Source organism: Vicia villosa, linkage group LG3 (genome assembly GCF_029867415.1).
Source record: "Vicia villosa cultivar HV-30 ecotype Madison, WI linkage group LG3, Vvil1.0, whole genome shotgun sequence".
Taxonomy (NCBI): domain Eukaryota; kingdom Viridiplantae; phylum Streptophyta; class Magnoliopsida; order Fabales; family Fabaceae; genus Vicia; species Vicia villosa.
The window spans coordinates 218,134,425-218,157,913 of NC_081182.1; the positions used below are offsets into that span (position 1 = coordinate 218,134,425).

General features: G+C 31.0%; 1 long non-coding RNA gene across 1 annotated transcript; it reads right to left on the reverse strand.

Moving 5' to 3' along the window:
• Positions 1–2,589: 2,589 nt before the first annotated feature.
• LOC131657422 (uncharacterized) lies at positions 2,590–3,165 on the reverse strand. The gene is made up of 2 exons (XR_009300651.1): positions 3,090–3,165; positions 2,590–2,837 (listed from the first exon to the last, which is right to left on the reverse strand). It is a non-coding gene; the product is annotated as an uncharacterized LOC131657422 (long non-coding RNA).
• Between the last annotated feature and the right edge of the window lie 20,324 nt (positions 3,166–23,489).

Sequence of the window (23,489 nt, forward strand, 5' to 3'; positions counted from 1 at the left end):
GGATTTCGCCTTATATTATATATTTTTTTTTTGTAACAAGGCTAAGGTCTTCTCTATTATATAGGCACAAAAGTTTTTACTACTGTAATAAATATTAATATTTTATTTAGTAAATCATATACTTTATCACAACTCCTTTTTTAAAATTAAAGCATATATAATATTGAAATATATAAAATCCATCATTTTAAGTTTAATAAATCAAAAGTAAATTAATAATGAATGTGTGGATCACTTTTTGTAAAATTTTTTAAATTTGTTCTAAAGGATTTGTAGTCCATGGTTTTGGTGGTGGTATTTTTTTGTGAGGCTTCTTGTGCGGATCTTGTTTTCTAGATTCAACAATAGTTGATTTGATGGATATTTTCCTGGAAACTTTATTTTTTTTTAATTTTGGGTCCTTGGATTATTTTTTATTTTATTTCTAGTCCTTATTATTTTATATTAGTTCTAGAAAAATTAATTTATATATTTATTGGTCATTGTAATATATATCATAATATAGTTTTGTTCATATGTCTTGGATATTGAAGAGATTCAAATAAAGTATGTTACAAATTACAAGGACAAAAACAACAAAACAATGACAAAAAGTAAAAATAAATTCATAAATAAATTTATAAGGACCAAAACAAAAGAACAATGAAAAAAATAAGATAAAAAAAAATGTTTCCAAAGACCAGAACTAAAAATTATTCTAGATGTTAAGTCTATATTTTTAAGTAACCACTAGTCCTATTGGACAAATCTTGGTGATTTGTAGAACTTAACCTTAATTAGTTATTTGTGTGAGCCTCCCCTTTATGGATGGTTGTGGTGCCTCACATTTGACTCATTGCCTTCTAATATATGGCACGTTTAGTTGGCTTTGTACATGTGAACAAATTTTTATTAAGATTGGCGTTCCTCAATTTGCATCCTTTTTTGTTATTGGCACTATCATCAAGGAGAGTTATTGTATTATTCAAATGTCATTTTCTAATGTGTTATGTTGGAGTCTAATGTGCTGATGACAACAATAAACCCTCATAGACTTTGTAAAAAAACCGATCAAATTCATTTACGTTCAAACTAAATTGTCCTACTATTGACATATGGAAAGGCTACGATAAAAGACAGTGAAGATCCAACCTCATATGTGGTGTACATAGCCAATGCAACACCTCCTACACCGGTAAAATTTTAAACTTCTCCTTGGCTTCTAGAACCACAATTGAAGAATTTGTAAAAATAATCATCATTGGGCAACTTGAATTAATCCTGAAAAAACAAGCTCTATAAGAAGTGACAACATATTTTTTTACTTTACAGTCCTTAAAATAGTATTATAGTATCGTGAAACCATCAAAAATAAAAAAGCATACCAAACACCAACATCATCTTTCTAGTTCCTTTAATTGTTGAATCAGTGATCTTATCTTGATCACCAAAGGCATGCCTTTCAATACATATTGGATTTGTCCAACTTGGAAATGTTAAGATCTTCACACACTTCCATTATAGTTGTATATAAAAACTATAATGGAAGCTAGAAAAGTAATTAGAACAAAAATGTAGTCAGAAAAAATACCAATATAGTATCATCTTGTAAAACATTAAAAAAAAAAAATCAACAAACCTCAGTTACAACTGGAAATATTTCAAGCCATAGGTCTTCCTACAAAATCAAATTCAACGAAAGAAAATCTTAGTTAGGTCTAATTTATTCAAATAACCTAAATATTAAAACATCAAACATTCTTTGCCATCTTATTCATTATAATATTAAAAAGAAAGATTTTTATTAAGCATTAAAAGCTACACAATAGGAAACACCTCAATTTTAATTAAACACAAATTATAATAAAATAAAACATGAACAGTTGAGATTTAAGTTAACGAGCGAACCTAATTTCATTTATCTTTAAAATAGTCATGCTCAGTTTGGGGTTTTGAGGTAAATCAAGAATAGAGAAGAGCATAGGGAAGAAGAAGATTGAGAATGAGTAAAAAAATAAGGTTTTGAAGAGGTGAATAGAAAGTGTTGAATCCTGATTCAAAAACACGTTTTATATTTATATGTACCCACCCTAAAACATTTACAATAATGGAATGGTGAGGAGGTTGTTGAAATTGGAAGTGATGTTGTTGGTGGCGGCGGAGATCGTACTCTCTTTGCTCTTCAGATAACATGTCTCAACTTTGAACCAAATTAGGGTTACTTCCATTTTGAAGAAATGTGTTTCAACAATAACCAATTATAATAATAAATTTCAAATAATAAAAAATCCATGTCATATTAATACATTCGACTAGATAGCCATGTATGCATTTGTTAACGTTTCTTTACAAAATTTAACAGAAAATTCCAATTAGACTAACAGAAGTCTTTTTAAAGGACTAACATAAATATGATATATTTTATGTAGAAAAGCATTAAATTTTTTAAGAGTGGATTTAATATAATTTTAAAATTTAGATCATTGAATTAACATTATAAAACTTTGTTACATAAAACATTAGCAAGAAATGTTTATTAAGTGAATTCAATGATAATAACGAGCTTCTCAAACATCACAAAATGTTCTTACACATTATGAATTTTAAAGATAAGGTAAAATTCCTTTTCAATTTTTATTTTTATCAATGGTGATGATACATCATAATTCACTAAATAAAACAACAACAATTATCTTGTCCATGTGGAAACCAACATTGTCCACCTTTCTGAAATCCCTTTCTAAGACATTCTGTACCGCAATTTGAATTACAAACATCTATGCAGCAAGCATCTGGTGGTCCGTTTCTTCCGTAAGGACAATCTAGTTGTGCGGGAGTATCCAAACTAGTAGCAATTCCTGAAACAAACATAAATGAAAAAATATATGCACATAAGTTCACCTCATCATCTGTTTTTAAAAATTTAATCTATTATTATTGTTACTTCATACACTATTATTGAAGCATGCTGATTTAACATATAAAAGTTTTTAATCTCTATGAAAAATAAGGACTGTGATAACTAAAATAAATAAATTTCAATATAAACTAGTAAATTATTAAGTAAAAAAACAAAACATAAAAAGGATAGAACTGACTTCTCCCCTTACCTGAAATCAAAATCAAAGTAATGCATAAAACACTCAAAAGAAATGAAGATTGATAACTTTAAGAACTCATTTTGCTGGATTTCGCCTTATATTATATATTTTTTTTTTGTAACAAGGCTAAGGTCTTCTCTATTATATAGGCACAAAAGTTTTTACTACTGTAATAAATATTAATATTTTATTTAGTAAATCATATACTTTATCACAACTCCTTTTTTAAAATTAAAGCATATATAATATTGAAATATATAAAATCCATCATTTTAAGTTTAATAAATCAAAAGTAAATTAATAATGAATGTGTGGATCACTTTTTGTAAATTTTTTTAAATTTGTTCTAAAGGATTTGTAGTCCATGGTTTTGGTGGTGGTATATTTTTGTGAGGCTTCTTGTGCGGATCTTGTTTTCTAGATTCAACAATAGTTGATTTGATGGATATTTTCCTGGAAACTATATTTTTTTTTAATTTTGGGTCCTTGGATTATTTTATATTTTATTTCTAGTCCTTATTATTTTATATTAGTTCTAGAAAAATTAATTTATATATTTATTGGTCATTGTAATATATATCATAATATAGTTTTGTTCATATGTCTTGGATATTGAAGAGATTCAAATAAAGTATGTTACAAATTACAAGGACAAAAACAACAAAACAATGACAAAAAGTAAAAATAAATTCATAAATAAATTTATAAGGACCAAAACAAAAGAACAATGAAAAAAAATAAGATAAAAAAAAATGTTTCCAAAGACCAGAACTAAAAATTATTCTAGATGTTAAGTCTATATTTTTAAGTAACCACTAGTCCTATTGGACAAATCTTGGTGATTTGTAGAACTTAACCTTAATTAGTTATTTGTGTGAGCCTCCCCTTTATGGATGGTTGTGGTGCCTCACATTTGACTCATTGCCTTCTAATATATGGCACGTTTAGTTGGCTTTGTACATGTGAACAAATTTTTATTAAGATTGGCGTTCCTCAATTTGCATCCTTTTTTGTTATTGGCACTATCATCAAGGAGAGTTATTGTATTATTCAAATGTCATTTTCTAATGTGTTATGTTGGAGTCTAATGTGCTGATGACAACAATAAACCCTCATAGACTTTGTAAAAAAACCGATCAAATTCATTTACGTTCAAACTAAATTGTCCTACTATTGACATATGGAAAGGCTACGATAAAAGACAGTGAAGATCCAACCTCATATGTGGTGTACATAGCCAATGCAACACCTCCTACACCGGTAAAATTTTAAACTTCTCCTTGGCTTCTAGAACCACAATTGAAGAATTTGTAAAAATAATCATCATTGGGCAACTTGAATTAATCCTGAAAAAACAAGCTCTATAAGAAGTGACAACATATTTTTTTACTTTACAGTCCTTAAAATAGTATTATAGTATCGTGAAACCATCAAAAATAAAAAAGCATACCAAACACCAACATCATCTTTCTAGTTCCTTTAATTGTTGAATCAGTGATCTTATCTTGATCACCAAAGGCATGCCTTTCAATACATATTGGATTTGTCCAACTTGGAAATGTTAAGATCTTCACACACTTCCATTATAGTTGTATATAAAAACTATAATGGAAGCTAGAAAAGTAATTAGAACAAAAATGTAGTCAGAAAAAATACCAATATAGTATCATCTTGTAAAACATTAAAAAAAAAAAATCAACAAACCTCAGTTACAACTGGAAATATTTCAAGCCATAGGTCTTCCTACAAAATCAAATTCAACGAAAGAAAATCTTAGTTAGGTCTAATTTATTCAAATAACCTAAATATTAAAACATCAAACATTCTTTGCCATCTTATTCATTATAATATTAAAAAGAAAGATTTTTATTAAGCATTAAAAGCTACACAATAGGAAACACCTCAATTTTAATTAAACACAAATTATAATAAAATAAAACATGAACAGTTGAGATTTAAGTTAACGAGCGAACCTAATTTCATTTATCTTTAAAATAGTCATGCTCAGTTTGGGGTTTTGAGGTAAATCAAGAATAGAGAAGAGCATAGGGAAGAAGAAGATTGAGAATGAGTAAAAAAATAAGGTTTTGAAGAGGTGAATAGAAAGTGTTGAATCCTGATTCAAAAACACGTTTTATATTTATATGTACCCACCCTAAAACATTTACAATAATGGAATGGTGAGGAGGTTGTTGAAATTGGAAGTGATGTTGTTGGTGGCGGCGGAGATCGTACTCTCTTTGCTCTTCAGATAACATGTCTCAACTTTGAACCAAATTAGGGTTACTTCCATTTTGAAGAAATGTGTTTCAACAATAACCAATTATAATAATAAATTTCAAATAATAAAAAATCCATGTCATATTAATACATTCGACTAGATAGCCATGTATGCATTTGTTAACGTTTCTTTACAAAATTTAACAGAAAATTCCAATTAGACTAACAGAAGTCTTTTTAAAGGACTAACATAAATATGATATATTTTATGTAGAAAAGCATTAAATTTTTTAAGAGTGGATTTAATATAATTTTAAAATTTAGATCATTGAATTAACATTATAAAACTTTGTTACATAAAACATTAGCAAGAAATGTTTATTAAGTGAATTCAATGATAATAACGAGCTTCTCAAACATCACAAAATGTTCTTACACATTATGAATTTTAAAGATAAGGTAAAATTCCTTTTCAATTTTTATTTTTATCAATGGTGATGATACATCATAATTCACTAAATAAAACAACAACAATTATCTTGTCCATGTGGAAACCAACATTGTCCACCTTTCTGAAATCCCTTTCTAAGACATTCTGTACCGCAATTTGAATTACAAACATCTATGCAGCAAGCATCTGGTGGTCCGTTTCTTCCGTAAGGACAATGTAGTTGTGCGGGAGTATCCAAACTAGTAGCAATTCCTGAAACAAACATAAATGAAAAAATATATGCACATAAGTTCACCTCATCATCTGTTTTTAAAAATTTAATCTATTATCATTGTTACTTCATACACTATTATTGAAGCATGCTGATTTAACATATAAAAGTTTTTAATCTCTATGAAAAATAAGGACTGTGATAACTAAAATAAATAAATTTCAATATAAACTAGTAAATTATTAAGTAAAAAAACAAAACATAAAAAGGATAGAACTGACTTCTCCCCTTACCTGAAATCAAAATCAAAGTAATGCATAAAACACTCAAAAGAAATGAAGATTGATAACTTTAAGAACTCATTTTGCTGGATTTCGCCTTATATTATATATTTTTTTTTTGTAACAAGGCTAAGGTCTTCTCTATTATATAGGCACAAAAGTTTTTACTACTGTAATAAATATTAATATTTTATTTAGTAAATCATATACTTTATCACAACTCCTTTTTTAAAATTAAAGCATATATAATATTGAAATATATAAAATCCATCATTTTAAGTTTAATAAATCAAAAGTAAATTAATAATGAATGTGTGGATCACTTTTTGTAAATTTTTTTAAATTTGTTCTAAAGGATTTGTAGTCCATGGTTTTGGTGGTGGTATATTTTTGTGAGGCTTCTTGTGCGGATCTTGTTTTCTAGATTCAACAATAGTTGATTTGATGGATATTTTCCTGGAAACTATATTTTTTTTTAATTTTGGGTCCTTGGATTATTTTATATTTTATTTCTAGTCCTTATTATTTTATATTAGTTCTAGAAAAATTAATTTATATATTTATTGGTCATTGTAATATATATCATAATATAGTTTTGTTCATATGTCTTGGATATTGAAGAGATTCAAATAAAGTATGTTACAAATTACAAGGACAAAAACAACAAAACAATGACAAAAAGTAAAAATAAATTCATAAATAAATTTATAAGGACCAAAAAAAAAAGAACAATGAAAAGAAATAAGATAAAAAAAAATGTTTCCAAAGACCAGAACTAAAAATTATTCTAGATGTTAAGTCTATATTTTTAAGTAACCACTAGTCCTATTGGACAAATCTTGGTGATTTGTAGAACTTAACCTTAATTAGTTATTTGTGTGAGCCTCCCCTTTATGGATGGTTGTGGTGCCTCACATTTGACTCATTGCCTTCTAATATATGGCACGTTTAGTTGGCTTTGTACATGTGAACAAATTTTTATTAAGATTGGCGTTCCTCAATTTGCATCCTTTTTTGTTATTGGCACTATCATCAAGGAGAGTTATTGTATTATTCAAATGTCATTTTCTAATGTGTTATGTTGGAGTCTAATGTGCTGATGACAACAATAAACCCTCATAGACTTTGTAAAAAAACCGATCAAATTCATTTACGTTCAAACTAAATTGTCCTACTATTGACATATGGAAAGGCTACGATAAAAGACAGTGAAGATCCAACCTCATATGTGGTGTACATAGCCAATGCAACACCTCCTACACCGGTAAAATTTTAAACTTCTCCTTGGCTTCTAGAACCACAATTGAAGAATTTGTAAAAATAATCATCATTGGGCAACTTGAATTAATCCTGAAAAAACAAGCTCTATAAGAAGTGACAACATATTTTTTTACTTTACAGTCCTTAAAATAGTATTATAGTATCGTGAAACCATCAAAAATAAAAAAGCATACCAAACACCAACATCATCTTTCTAGTTCCTTTAATTGTTGAATCAGTGATCTTATCTTGATCACCAAAGGCATGCCTTTCAATACATATTGGATTTGTCCAACTTGGAAATGTTAAGATCTTCACACACTTCCATTATAGTTGTATATAAAAACTATAATGGAAGCTAGAAAAGTAATTAGAACAAAAATGTAGTCAGAAAAAATACCAATATAGTATCATCTTGTAAAACATTAAAAAAAAAAAATCAACAAACCTCAGTTACAACTGGAAATATTTCAAGCCATAGGTCTTCCTACAAAATCAAATTCAACGAAAGAAAATCTTAGTTAGGTCTAATTTATTCAAATAACCTAAATATTAAAACATCAAACATTCTTTGCCATCTTATTCATTATAATATTAAAAAGAAAGATTTTTATTAAGCATTAAAAGCTACACAATAGGAAACACCTCAATTTTAATTAAACACAAATTATAATAAAATAAAACATGAACAGTTGAGATTTAAGTTAACGAGCGAACCTAATTTCATTTATCTTTAAAATAGTCATGCTCAGTTTGGGGTTTTGAGGTAAATCAAGAATAGAGAAGAGCATAGGGAAGAAGAAGATTGAGAATGAGTAAAAAAATAAGGTTTTGAAGAGGTGAATAGAAAGTGTTGAATCCTGATTCAAAAACACGTTTTATATTTATATGTACCCACCCTAAAACATTTACAATAATGGAATGGTGAGGAGGTTGTTGAAATTGGAAGTGATGTTGTTGGTGGCGGCGGAGATCGTACTCTCTTTGCTCTTCAGATAACATGTCTCAACTTTGAACCAAATTAGGGTTACTTCCATTTTGAAGAAATGTGTTTCAACAATAACCAATTATAATAATAAATTTCAAATAATAAAAAATCCATGTCATATTAATACATTCGACTAGATAGCCATGTATGCATTTGTTAACGTTTCTTTACAAAATTTAACAGAAAATTCCAATTAGACTAACAGAAGTCTTTTTAAAGGACTAACATAAATATGATATATTTTATGTAGAAAAGCATTAAATTTTTTAAGAGTGGATTTAATATAATTTTAAAATTTAGATCATTGAATTAACATTATAAAACTTTGTTACATAAAACATTAGCAAGAAATGTTTATTAAGTGAATTCAATGATAATAACGAGCTTCTCAAACATCACAAAATGTTCTTACACATTATGAATTTTAAAGATAAGGTAAAATTCCTTTTCAATTTTTATTTTTATCAATGGTGATGATACATCATAATTCACTAAATAAAACAACAACAATTATCTTGTCCATGTGGAAACCAACATTGTCCACCTTTCTGAAATCCCTTTCTAAGACATTCTGTACCGCAATTTGAATTACAAACATCTATGCAGCAAGCATCTGGTGGTCCGTTTCTTCCGTAAGGACAATGTAGTTGTGCGGGAGTATCCAAACTAGTAGCAATTCCTGAAACAAACATAAATGAAAAAATATATGCACATAAGTTCACCTCATCATCTGTTTTTAAAAATTTAATCTATTATCATTGTTACTTCATACACTATTATTGAAGCATGCTGATTTAACATATAAAAGTTTTTAATCTCTATGAAAAATAAGGACTGTGATAACTAAAATAAATAAATTTCAATATAAACTAGTAAATTATTAAGTAAAAAAACAAAACATAAAAAGGATAGAACTGACTTCTCCCCTTACCTGAAATCAAAATCAAAGTAATGCATAAAACACTCAAAAGAAATGAAGATTGATAACTTTAAGAACTCATTTTGCTGGATTTCGCCTTATATTATATATTTTTTTTTTGTAACAAGGCTAAGGTCTTCTCTATTATATAGGCACAAAAGTTTTTACTACTGTAATAAATATTAATATTTTATTTAGTAAATCATATACTTTATCACAACTCCTTTTTTAAAATTAAAGCATATATAATATTGAAATATATAAAATCCATCATTTTAAGTTTAATAAATCAAAAGTAAATTAATAATGAATGTGTGGATCACTTTTTGTAAATTTTTTTAAATTTGTTCTAAAGGATTTGTAGTCCATGGTTTTGGTGGTGGTATATTTTTGTGAGGCTTCTTGTGCGGATCTTGTTTTCTAGATTCAACAATAGTTGATTTGATGGATATTTTCCTGGAAACTATATTTTTTTTTAATTTTGGGTCCTTGGATTATTTTATATTTTATTTCTAGTCCTTATTATTTTATATTAGTTCTAGAAAAATTAATTTATATATTTATTGGTCATTGTAATATATATCATAATATAGTTTTGTTCATATGTCTTGGATATTGAAGAGATTCAAATAAAGTATGTTACAAATTACAAGGACAAAAACAACAAAACAATGACAAAAAGTAAAAATAAATTCATAAATAAATTTATAAGGACCAAAAAAAAAGAACAATGAAAAGAAATAAGATAAAAAAAAATGTTTCCAAAGACCAGAACTAAAAATTATTCTAGATGTTAAGTCTATATTTTTAAGTAACCACTAGTCCTATTGGACAAATCTTGGTGATTTGTAGAACTTAGCCTTAATTAGTTATTTGTGTGAGCCTCCCCTTTATGGATGGTTGTGGTGCCTCACATTTGACTCATTGCCTTCTAATATATGGCACGTTTAGTTGGCTTTGTACATGTGAACAAATTTTTATTAAGATTGGCGTTCCTCAATTTGCATCCTTTTTTGTTATTGGCACTATCATCAAGGAGAGTTATTGTATTATTCAAATGTCATTTTCTAATGTGTTATGTTGGAGTCTAATGTGCTGATGACAACAATAAACCCTCATAGACTTTGTAAAAAAACCGATCAAATTCATTTACGTTCAAACTAAATTGTCCTACTATTGACATATGGAAAGGCTACGATAAAAGACAGTGAAGATCCAACCTCATATGTGGTGTACATAGCCAATGCAACACCTCCTACACCGGTAAAATTTTAAACTTCTCCTTGGCTTCTAGAACCACAATTGAAGAATTTGTAAAAATAATCATCATTGGGCAACTTGAATTAATCCTGAAAAAACAAGCTCTATAAGAAGTGACAACATATTTTTTTACTTTACAGTCCTTAAAATAGTATTATAGTATCGTGAAACCATCAAAAATAAAAAAGCATACCAAACACCAACATCATCTTTCTAGTTCCTTTAATTGTTGAATCAGTGATCTTATCTTGATCACCAAAGGCATGCCTTTCAATACATATTGGATTTGTCCAACTTGGAAATGTTAAGATCTTCACACACTTCCATTATAGTTGTATATAAAAACTATAATGGAAGCTAGAAAAGTAATTAGAACAAAAATGTAGTCAGAAAAAAAATACCAATATAGTATCATCTTGTAAAACATTAAAAAAAAAAAATCAACAAACCTCAGTTACAACTGGAAATATTTCAAGCCATAGGTCTTCCTACAAAATCAAATTCAACGAAAGAAAATCTTAGTTAGGTCTAATTTATTCAAATAACCTAAATATTAAAACATCAAACATTCTTTGCCATCTTATTCTTTATAATATTAAAAAGAAAGATTTTTATTAAGCATTAAAAGCTACACAATAGGAAACACCTCAATTTTAATTAAACACAAATTATAATAAAATAAAACATGAACAGTTGAGATTTAAGTTAACGAGCGAACCTAATTTCATTTATCTTTAAAATAGTCATGCTCAGTTTGGGGTTTTGAGGTAAATCAAGAATAGAGAAGAGCATAGGGAAGAAGAAGATTGAGAATGAGTAAAAAAATAAGGTTTTGAAGAGGTGAATAGAAAGTGTTGAATCCTGATTCAAAAACACGTTTTATATTTATATGTACCCACCCTAAAACATTTACAATAATGGAATGGTGAGGAGGTTGTTGAAATTGGAAGTGATGTTGTTGGTGGCGGCGGAGATCGTACTCTCTTTGCTCTTCAGATAACATGTCTCAACTTTGAACCAAATTAGGGTTACTTCCATTTTGAAGAAATGTGTTTCAACAATAACCAATTATAATAATAAATTTCAAATAATAAAAAATCCATGTCATATTAATACATTCGACTAGATAGCCATGTATGCATTTGTTAACGTTTCTTTACAAAATTTAACAGAAAATTCCAATTAGACTAACAGAAGTCTTTTTAAAGGACTAACATAAATATGATATATTTTATGTAGAAAAGCATTAAATTTTTTAAGAGTGGATTTAATATAATTTTAAAATTTAGATCATTGAATTAACATTATAAAACTTTGTTACATAAAACATTAGCAAGAAATGTTTATTAAGTGAATTCAATGATAATAACGAGCTTCTCAAACATCACAAAATGTTCTTACACATTATGAATTTTAAAGATAAGGTAAAATTCCTTTTCAATTTTTATTTTTATCAATGGTGATGATACATCATAATTCACTAAATAAAACAACAACAATTATCTTGTCCATGTGGAAACCAACATTGTCCACCTTTCTGAAATCCCTTTCTAAGACATTCTGTACCGCAATTTGAATTACAAACATCTATGCAGCAAGCATCTGGTGGTCCGTTTCTTCCGTAAGGACAATCTAGTTGTGCGGGAGTATCCAAACTAGTAGCAATTCCTGAAACAAACATAAATGAAAAAATATATGCACATAAGTTCACCTCATCATCTGTTTTTAAAAATTTAATCTATTATTATTGTTACTTCATACACTATTATTGAAGCATGCTGATTTAACATATAAAAGTTTTTAATCTCTATGAAAAATAAGGACTGTGATAACTAAAATAAATAAATTTCAATATAAACTAGTAAATTATTAAGTAAAAAAACAAAACATAAAAAGGATAGAACTGACTTCTCCCCTTACCTGAAATCAAAATCAAAGTAATGCATAAAACACTCAAAAGAAATGAAGATTGATAACTTTGAGAACTCATTTTGCTGGATTTAACCTTATATTATATATTTTTTTTTTGTAACAAGGCTAAGGTCTTCTCTATTATATAGGCACAAAATTTTTTACTACTGTAATAAATATTAATATTTTATTTAGTAAATCATATACTTTATCACAACTCCTTTTTTAAAATTAAAGCATATATAATATTGAAATATATAAATGCATCATTTTAAGTTTAATAAATCAAAAGTAAATTAATAATGAATGTGTGGATCACTTTTTGTAAACTTTTTTAAATTTGTTCTAAAGGATTTGTAGTCCATGGTTTTGGTGGTGGTATTTTTTTGGGAGGCTTCTTGTGCGGATCTTGTTTTCTAGATTCAACAATAGTTGATTTGATGGATATTTTCCTGGAAACTATATTTTTTTTTAATTTTGGGTCCTTGGATTATTTTATATTTTATTTCTAGTCCTTATTATTTTATTTAGTTCTAGAAAAATTAATTTATATATTTATTGGTCATTGTAATATATATCATAATATAGTTTTGTTCATATGTCTTGGATATTGAAGAGATTCAAATAAAGTATGTTACAAATTACAAGGACAAAAACAACAAAACAATGACAAAAACTAAAAATAAATTCATAAATAAATTTATAAGGACCAAAACAAAAGAACAATGACAAAAAATAAGATAAAAAAATGTTTCCAAAGACCAGAACTAAAAAATATTCTAGATGTTAAGTCTAGTATTTTTAAGTAACCACTAGTCCTATTGGCCAAATCTTGGTGATTTGTAGAACTTAACCTTAATTAGTTATTTGTGTGAGCCTCCCCTTTATGGATGGTTGTGGTGCCTCACATTTGACTCATTGCCTTCTAATATATGGCACATTTAGTTGGCTTTGTATATGTGAACAAAGTTTTATTAAGATTGGCGTTCCTCAATTTGCATCCTTTTTTGTTATTGGCACTATCATCAAGGAGAATTATTGTATGATACAAGTGTCATTTTCTAATGTGTTATGTTGGAGTCTAATGAACTGATGACAACAATAAACCCTCATAGACTTTGTAAAAAAAACCAATCACATTCATTTACGTTCAAACTTAATTATCCTACTATTGACATATGGAAAGGTTACGATAAAAGACAATGAAGATCCAACCTCGTATGTGGTGTACATAGCCAATGTAACACCTCCTTCACCGGTAAAATTTTAAACTTCTCCTCGGCCTTCTTGAACTACAAATGAAGAATTTGTAAAAATAATCATCAATGGGCAACTTGAATTGATCCTGAAAAACAAGCTCTATAAGAAGTGACAACATATTTTTTTACTTTACAGTCCTTAAAATAGTATTATAGTATTGTGAAACCATAAAAAATAAAAAAGCATACCAAACACCAACATCATCTTTCTAGGTCCTTTAATTGTTGAATCATTGAACTTATCTTGATCACCAAAGGCATGCCTTTCGATACATATTGGACTTGTCCAACTTGGAAATGTTAAGATCTTCAGACACTTCCATTATAGTTGTATATAAAAACTATAATGGAAGCTAGAAAAGTAATTAGAACAAAAACGTAGTCAGAAAAAAAATACCAATATAGTATCATCTTGTAAAACAATAAAAAAATCAAAAAAAATCAACAAACCTCAGTTACAACTGGAAATATTTCAAGCCATAGGTCTTCCTACAAAATCAAATTCAACGAAAGAAAATCTTAGTTAAGTCTAATTTATTCAAATAACCTAAATATTAAAACATCAAACATTCTTTGCCATCTTCTTCTTTATAATATTAAAAAGAACGATTTTTATTAAGCATTAAAAGCTACACAATAAGAAACACCTCAATTTTAATTAAACATAAATTATAATATAATAAAACATGGACAGTTGAGATTTAAGTTAACGAGCGAACCCAATTTCCTTTATATTTAAAATAGTCAGGCTCAGTTTGGGGTTTTGAGGTAAATCGAGAATAGAGAAGAGCATAGGGAAGAAGAAGATTGAGAATGAGTAAAAAATAAGGTTTTGAAGAGGTGAATAGAAAGTGTTGAATCCCGATTTAAAAACACGTTTTATATTTATATGTACCCACCCTAAAACATTTACAATAATGGAATGGTGAGGAGGTTGTTGAAATTGGAAGTGATGTTGTTGGTGGCGGCGGAGATCGTACTCTCTTTGCTCTTCAGATAACATGTGTGAACAATGTATCCTGAAAAGCACAATGTGTGGCTATTCTCTAACCTTGCTGAATAGTGTTGGAGTTGATGAAATGTGTCTGGATTTGCTCGATGTGGGATATACCTAGAGGAGTATTGTTAGATCCTCAGTAACGTAGACAATGCCGGACTTGGAAAGGTAGAGGCACGTTGGTTTTGGGAGTGTCGTGGAACTTCAAAGGGAGATGTACAAGGCACGGAGTATGATCTCTTGTTGTGTGACTACACCTTAGCAGTTAGAAATGTTGCATTGGAGAACGCAACCAAAGAAGTCAGCTTTGTGTCAGATTCAGAGACGAAAGGCATTAGATGACATTGTGATTGAAGTGCGACCGAGAAAGGGTTATTACATCAGTCAAGTCATGTGAGTTATTAGAAGTATTGTCACCCCAACAGTATGAAGTAGTATGGTTGGGAAGAATTTTCGTGGCAGTTGTAAGATGTGGAAGTCGGTAAGATAAGGCAACCTCGTAATCAAAGAGATCATTTGGCTTTAGAGCTATGGAACCGAAGCATGTGTACCAAGTTGTGTCCAAGTGGACGTAATCCAAAATAATAGAAAAGTTAGTGACTTGAGTTTTGGGCATTACTCAACCTCGAGGAGAAGTGGGGCGATGAGTGTGTTTAAGGTTCTGGCATGTGTTGTATTCGGACGAATGCCGAGAAGGAACTGTTACTACTAAGCTTAAGTATGGTGTAGTGATGGAACTAAGTGAACCATGAACGAAGTGTGATTCAGAGGATTCAAAAGAGTGTGTGACCGGTAGAGATCAGAGTAGCGCAACGGATAAGCAGAATCAGATAAGTATGTAATGGGTATGGATGGACTACTTGTAAGATTTTGTGTTGGAATGGAGATATCTTCCAAAGAGAACTCTCTGGATTAATGTTTTGTTTGTTTCCGTCTCTCGGTGATCCACCATAATCTTGAGAGGTAATGTTGATGGACCAGCTTAGAGGAGGCTTCATGATTGATGTGTGATCAGATGTCCCATGGTCAACGATCGAGCTTGTGAGTATAGTGACCATTGGAATGATGAAGTCAGGTAAAGGATGTTGCTTGACAAAGACTCATCGAGGATAAGTCTTGTGCACTTATGAGCGTGCGTGAAAACATGGGCGATGGTTGTAGGACCGTTGTTAGGGTTCAACCGTTGTCGGTGGAACTGTATGCGAAGTTTTCAGATATCAAGACTGTACTTGCGGGATTCTACTCCCTTGTGGATTGCAGTGGCAGTAATATGGTCTAAGACTAAATGAAGGATCCGTTTGGAAATGAATCTGGAATATCGTCATTGAAGGAAAGTTGTAGCAGGATTTCTTGGAATGGCAGTGTTTCCAGAAACCAAGGCCAAGAGTGGAGAGTCTGTGGCTTATGTTAAGTAAGGATTAGTTCGACAGATATGAGGTACGGTGAATATCCAATTAGGTGTGGATTGCCATCAAATCTAAGGCTACAGGCTCAGTATGATGAGTAGAGGTTGTGGACCTCGAAAGAGATGCGTTGTGTGAGGACTAAGACTCCCAGCCAAGAGTAATTGGATGCGAGTGTATTAGTGGGTTGTTCTCTTGGATGAAATGACCTTCAATGAAAGTCGTGAGGGTATCCAAAGGAGGAATGTAAGGAACATTCATCCCCTCGTTGGAAGAAGATGTGAGAAGCTTGTTATCATGGTGATTGGAAGGAATTCGAGGGTGAATTCTATTTAAAGGGGGGAGAATGTAATATCCCATATTGTCTAAGCATGTATATTTATATACTATGAAGGATTAAAGAGAATTAGTGGAATCTATGGACTTAGTTAGAAGTGAACTAAATGGCAAGTTGGTAAATACCATTTAGTTGAAGGGCAAGTTGGTCCAAAGGAAAAGTAAAACATAAGGAATTGTTTGGGTCGTTCCAAATCATATTTTTATAGTGGAAGTAGAGTAATAGAAAGAAGAGAAGCTTATGTTCTTATTCATCATTTTCATTTTCGCACCTATGGGACAGCCTCCACCAAAAAGGTAATAACTTTCTACTCACAACTCCAATTGAGATGATTCTGGTCTTGTTGGAAAGCTTACGAATTTCTCTATAATTTGCATATATGGATCGCCTCATGCATGTTCTTTATCATGGAGAAAAACGCGTTCGAAGTAGAGGGTCTGATGTTGATTTTAGGGAAGACATGCATGCGGGTTTGACACTTTGGTGGTAGAGTTTTGATCAAAGGAGAACCTTGAGAGCACCATTATCACCCTCTCAACCTCTTCAACTCAGAATCTTCAAGGGATTAGGTGAGTTCCATTATATAGAACTTAAGTAGGTAGTTTGGGGATGATTGCATGTTGGGTTTTGGGTTAAATTTGATGCTTTGCATGCTTGATCATTTGATATAAATGTGTTCTGATGATGCTTCCTTATGCTTTGGATGATTAGTATAAGCCTTGGGTTGTCATTGTATGTTAGGGTTTCAGTTAGGGTGGATTGGGATGCAAAGTATGGATGTTAGAACTCAAAATTCGTGTTCTGCACTTTCAGGTTCGCTATAGCGAACTCTGTGTTCGCTGCAGCGAATGCCTGCAGATTGCACAAAATTGTATTTCACAAAAATGACCATAACTTGAGTTTTACAACTCAAAACGGAGCGCCGTCAGAAGCGTTGGAAAGTTATTTTAGTGTTCTAGGTGATATTTCTTAGATAACATGCTTTTGATTCAGATATAAATTATGGCACATGATTAGGTGTTGCTTGGTATTAAAATAAGCACAATTAGCCTTGAGTTTATGTCAATAAGATGTTATCCTTGTGTTGAACTTAGACCAGGATGTTACCTTAACTATTAAGATGTATAATGTTATCCTAAACTGTGTATTGAACCCTTCGTCGTATTATAGGTGTTTAGATGAACTATAGAAATTCTGGCTTTTACCTTGAGTGGAGAACTTCGTTGTAGCGAACTTTATTTTGCTGTAGCGAACTGAGTAGCGAATAGGTCTGGGAGTTGACTTGATTTATTCGCTGTAGCTCGCTACCGTTTGCTGGAGCTCGCTTTCGTTCGTTGTAGCGAATTGGGGCTTCGCTGGCAGCTCGTGTATCGAACTAGCCTGATGCAGAATTTATACTTTTCCCTCTTGAGTGCAGTTTCGTTTCGAGTTGGGAACCGAAAGCCTCTTGTTTTGGATTGAGAATTATCATAGAATTTTTTGATTAAATATATGTTTCTATGATGATTGAAAGCATGATTATTCTATGTTTATGACATTGGTATGCATGTTTGATCAGTTATGAATCACATGTAATGTTATGTATAATTATGCATTATTTCCAGTTTGTTTCGGTTGAACATTCGGAGTTGTTTGATTGTATGGCTCTATGAGCATGGTTGTTATGTATGCTTGAATCGGACTAGGCTTAAGCTTCTAGGTGGTAAGGCCTGTTTATGGACTCAGTTCCATCTTTTACCGTTGCGATGTGCTAGTGAGGGTCTTTAATGGCGTTTCCCACCATGATGTAACACATCGGCGTGCTCGGTATGTATTGTGCACCTGAGCTACCATTGCGATATGCTGGTGAGGGTCTCTAAAGGCGTTTCCCACCTTGATGTAACATATCGGCGTGCTTGGTAGGGTGGGGTTGTGATGCCATGTAGGCTACATCACTTCAGACTCACCTCGAGTGGTGCCACGTAGGCATGCCACTAGACTTTTCCCGGTGGGCTTGTACTGTCTTGTAAACGTTTTCACATCTGTATAATCACCTGCGTATATACATGATTGATGAGGTAGTGACACCACTTAGGAAGTCATTGCGGTAACTCATCACATATGAGATTGTGTAGCCAAGTAGGCCTAAATCACATGGGATTCATCTGACTCATTGTGCGGTGGGCTTATGCGAGTCTCTTGACGCGATGTATAGGAGTGACTCACCGAGGGTGTGGTTTGGCAGCCTAGGTAGACGAGCGAGATTTACTCCTGGATTCCTTGTACACGGGTACGGGTCTGCATACTTGCTTGTGATGGCGATGAGCCGGTTGCTGTTTATTTTTGTTGCCTCATTGGATAGTTATGGGACTTCCAATGATGGTGTACCCTTGTTGTATATTTGTACCAGACCGTGAGGAAAACCCTGGATCCATGGGGCATCCGTTTGATTGCATGCACCTTGTAGAACTGAGCGAACCCATAAGATAGGGGAACTCACTGAGATTTAGTAATCTCACCCCAATCCTCTTAATATTTTTCAAGAACAGGTTAGAGGTAGACGGATTGCTGGATGGATTACTTGAAGCCTATGGTTAAGCAATTCGCAGGAAGACCTTGTCAAACGTTATCTTTCCGCTGTGCATTTTTGAAGACAAGCCAATCGTATACCTCTTAGTTGGGAACTTGAATTGTATATGATTTTAATTTCTTGTCTTTACCGCTTATGTATGTTTCTTCTACCATTTATAGCATCACTACATATTATTCTAGACATATATGTATGGGGTGTTACATAGTATCATCTTGTAAAACAATAAAAAAATCAAAAAAATCAACAAACCTCAGTTACAACTGGAAATATTTTAGCCATAGGTCTTCCTACAAAATCAAATTCAACGAAAGAAAATCTTAGTTAGGTCTAATTTATTCAAATAACCTAAATATTAAAACATCAAACATTCTTTGCCATCTTCTTCTTTATAATATTAAAAAGAACGATTTTTATTAAGCATTAAAAGCTACACAATAAGAAACACCTCAATTTTAATTAAACACAAATTATAATAAAATAAATCATGAACAGTTCAGATTTAAGTTAACGAGCGAACCCAATTTCATTTATATTTAAAATAGTCCGGCTCAGTTTGGGGTTTTGAGGTAAATCGAGAATAGAGAAGAGCATAGGGAAGAAGAAGATTTAGAATGAGTAAATAAATAAGGTTTTGAAGAGGTGAAATGAAAGTGTTGAATCCCGATTCAAAAACACATTTTATATTTATATGTACCCACCCTAAAACATTTACAATAATGGAACAGTGAGGAGGTTGTTGAAATTGGAAGTGATGTTGTTGGTGGCGGCGGAGATCGTACTCTCTTTGCTCTTCAGATAACATGTCTTAAGTTTGAACCAAACTAGGGTTACTTCTATTTTGAAGAAATTTGTTTCAACAATAACCAATTATAATAATAAATTTCAAATAATAAAAAATCCATGTCATATTAATACATCCGACTAGATAGCCATGTATGCATTTGTTAACGTTTCTTTACAAAATTTAACAGAAAATACCAATTAGACTAACAGAAGTCTTTTTAAAGGACTAACATAAATATGATATATTTTATGTAGAAAAGCATTAAATTTTTTAAGAGTGGATTTAATATAATTTTAAAATTTAGATCATTGAATTAACATTATAAAACTTTGTTACATAAAACATTAGCAAGAAATGTTTATTAAGTGAATTCAATGATAATAACGAGCTTCTCAAACATTACAAAATGTTCTTACACATTATGAATTTTAAAGATAAGGTAAAATTCCTTTTCTATTTTTATTTTTATCAATGGTGATGATACATCATAATTCACTAGATAAAACAACAACAATTATCTTGTCCATGTGGAAACCAACATTGTCCACCTTTCTGAAATCCCTTTCGAAGACATTTTGTACCGCAATTTGAATTACAAACATCTATGCAGCAAGCATCTGATGGTCCGTTTCTTCCGTAAGGACAATCTAGTTGTGCGGGAGTATCCAAACTAGTAGCAATTCCTGAAACAAACATAAATTAAAAAATATATGCACATAAGTTCACCTCATCATCTGTTTTTAAAAATTTAATCTATTATTATTGTTACTTCATACACTATTATTGAAGCATGCTGATTTAACATATAAAAGTTTTTAATCTCTATGAAAAATAAGGATTGCGATAACTAAAAAAAAATAAATTTCAATATAAACTAGTAAATTATTAAGTAAAAAAACAAAACTTAAAAAGGATAGAACTGACTTCTCCCCTTACCTGAAATCAAAATCAAAGTAATGCACTCAAAAGAAATGAAGATCGATAACTTTGAGAATTCCTTTTGCTGGACTTCACCTTATATTATATTTTTTTGTAACAAGGCTAACGTCTTTTCTATTATATAGTCACAAAATTTTTTACTACTGTAATAAATATTAATATTTTATTTAGTAAATAATATACTTTACCACAACTCCTTTTTTAAAATTAAGGCATATATAATATTGAAATATATAAATGCAATCATTTTAAGTTTAATAAATCAAAAGTAAATTGATAATGAATGTGTGGATCACGTTTTGTACATTTTTTTTATGTTTGTTCTAAAGGATTTGTAGTCCATGCTTTTGGGGATGGTATTTTTTTGGGAGGCTTCTTGTGCGGATCTTGTTTTCTAGATTAAACCATAGTTGATATGATGGATATTTTCCTGGATACTTTATTTTTTTAATTTTTGGTCCTTGGATTATTTTTTATTTTATTCCTATTCCTTATTTTTTTTATTTTAGTTCTAGCAAAATTAATTTATATATTTATTGGTCATTGTAATATATATCATAATATAGTTTTGTTCATATGTCTTGGATATTGAAGAGATTCAAATAAAGTATGTTACAAATTACAAGGACAAAAACAACAAAACAATGACAAAAACTAAAAATAAATTCATAAATAAATTTATAAGGACCAAAACAAAAGAACAATGACAAAAAATAAGATAAAAAAATGTTTCCAAAGACCAGAACTAAAAAAATTCTAGATGTTAAGTCTAGTATTTTTAAGTAACCACTAGTCGTATTGGCCAAATCTTGGTGATTTGTAGAACTTAGCCTTAATTAGTTATTTGTGTGAGCCTCCCCTTTATGGATGGTTGTGGTTCCTCACATTTGACTCATTGGCTTCTAATATGTGGCACGTTTAGTTGGCTTTGTATATGTGAACAAAGTTTTATTAAGATTGACGTTCCTCAATTTGCATCCTTTTTTGTTATTGGCACTATCATCAAGGAGAATTTTTGTAATATACAAGTGTCATTTTCTATTGTGTTATGTCGGAGTCTAATGTACTGATGACAACAATAAACCCTCATATACTTTGTAAAAAAAACCAATCACATTCATTTGCGTTCAAACTTAATTGTCTTACTATTGACATATGGAAAGTCTACGATAAAAGACAATGAAGATCCAACCTCATATGTGGTGTACATAGCCAATGCAACACCTCTTTCACCGGTAAAATTTTAAAATTCGCCTTGGCCTTCTAGAACTACAATTGAAGAATTTGTAAAAATAATCATCATTGGACAACTTGAATTGATCATGAAAAACAAGCTCTATATGAAGTGACAACATATTGTTTTACTTTACAGTCCTTAAAATAGTATTATAGTATTGTGAAACCATCAAAAATAAAAAAGCATACCAAACACCAACATCACCTTATATTATCTTTTTTTGTAACAAGGCTATGGTCATCTCTATTATAAAATCACAAAAATTGTGCTAACACCATATAAATAACTGACTAGTATATTATGCATGAAACGTTAAAATTGATATTGAGTACATGCAAAAGCCAAAGATGCAAGAAGTTCCATATCAAGAATACAACATGAAATTCTACTAAGAATTATAAAACATGTGTCTTCAATGGATCTACACAGTAGAACATAAGATTTGACGAGGTCTTCGAGTCATCACCACTTCTAAGTCTTCAATCCATACTTGCTACCAATCAAACACTACTAAAAGGCACCTGCAAAGATAAGATGATTGGGGTGAGATTACTAAATCTCAGTGAGTCCTCCTATCTTACGGGTTCACTCGGTTCTACAGGGTACGTGCAACAACAAAATCGAATCCATCATTGATCCGGGGTTTATCCTCACATCCGGTACAAGTACGGAACAAACACATGAATCGTCCACCATAGGAGTCATCATCTCACAAGCACACAAAATAATGCAAACAAACATGTATGCAGACCCATACACATGTACGAGGAATCCAGGAGAAGTAACAACCGGTCTACCTAAGTTGCGCAACACTCCCTTAGTGAGTAACCAAGTGCTTGTTGTCAAAAGACTCGCACAAGTCCATCGCAGATGAGTCAGATGAGCCCTACATGTTATTTCATCTGTGACAAGTACATCCAAACTGAATCGGGAACGAAGTGACATTGCCTATGAGGCGTCAGAACCATGTATATCATCTATACGCAAATGGATTCCGCAAGTGCGAAAATGCCTAAATGATTGCACAAGCCCATCCGGGTAGGAGCCTAATGATGTAGCCTACGTGGCACTACTAGAGGTGAGTAACCGTAGTGATATTTCCTAAGTGGCATCACGACCCAACCATACCAAGCACGCCGATATATCACGCATTTGGGAAAAGCCCTAAAATACCCCGCAGGTACATCGCAATGGTAGCTCAGGTGTGTAACTCATACCAAGAACGCCGATGTATCACGCCTTTAGGAAACGCCCTAAAAGACCCCGCAGGTACATCACAATGATAACATAGATAAATAGCCCCCAAGGCATGCGTCTTACCACCTAGTGCTTTGGCCTACTTCGATTCCAGCATACTTCACACCACGCCATATGCATTAG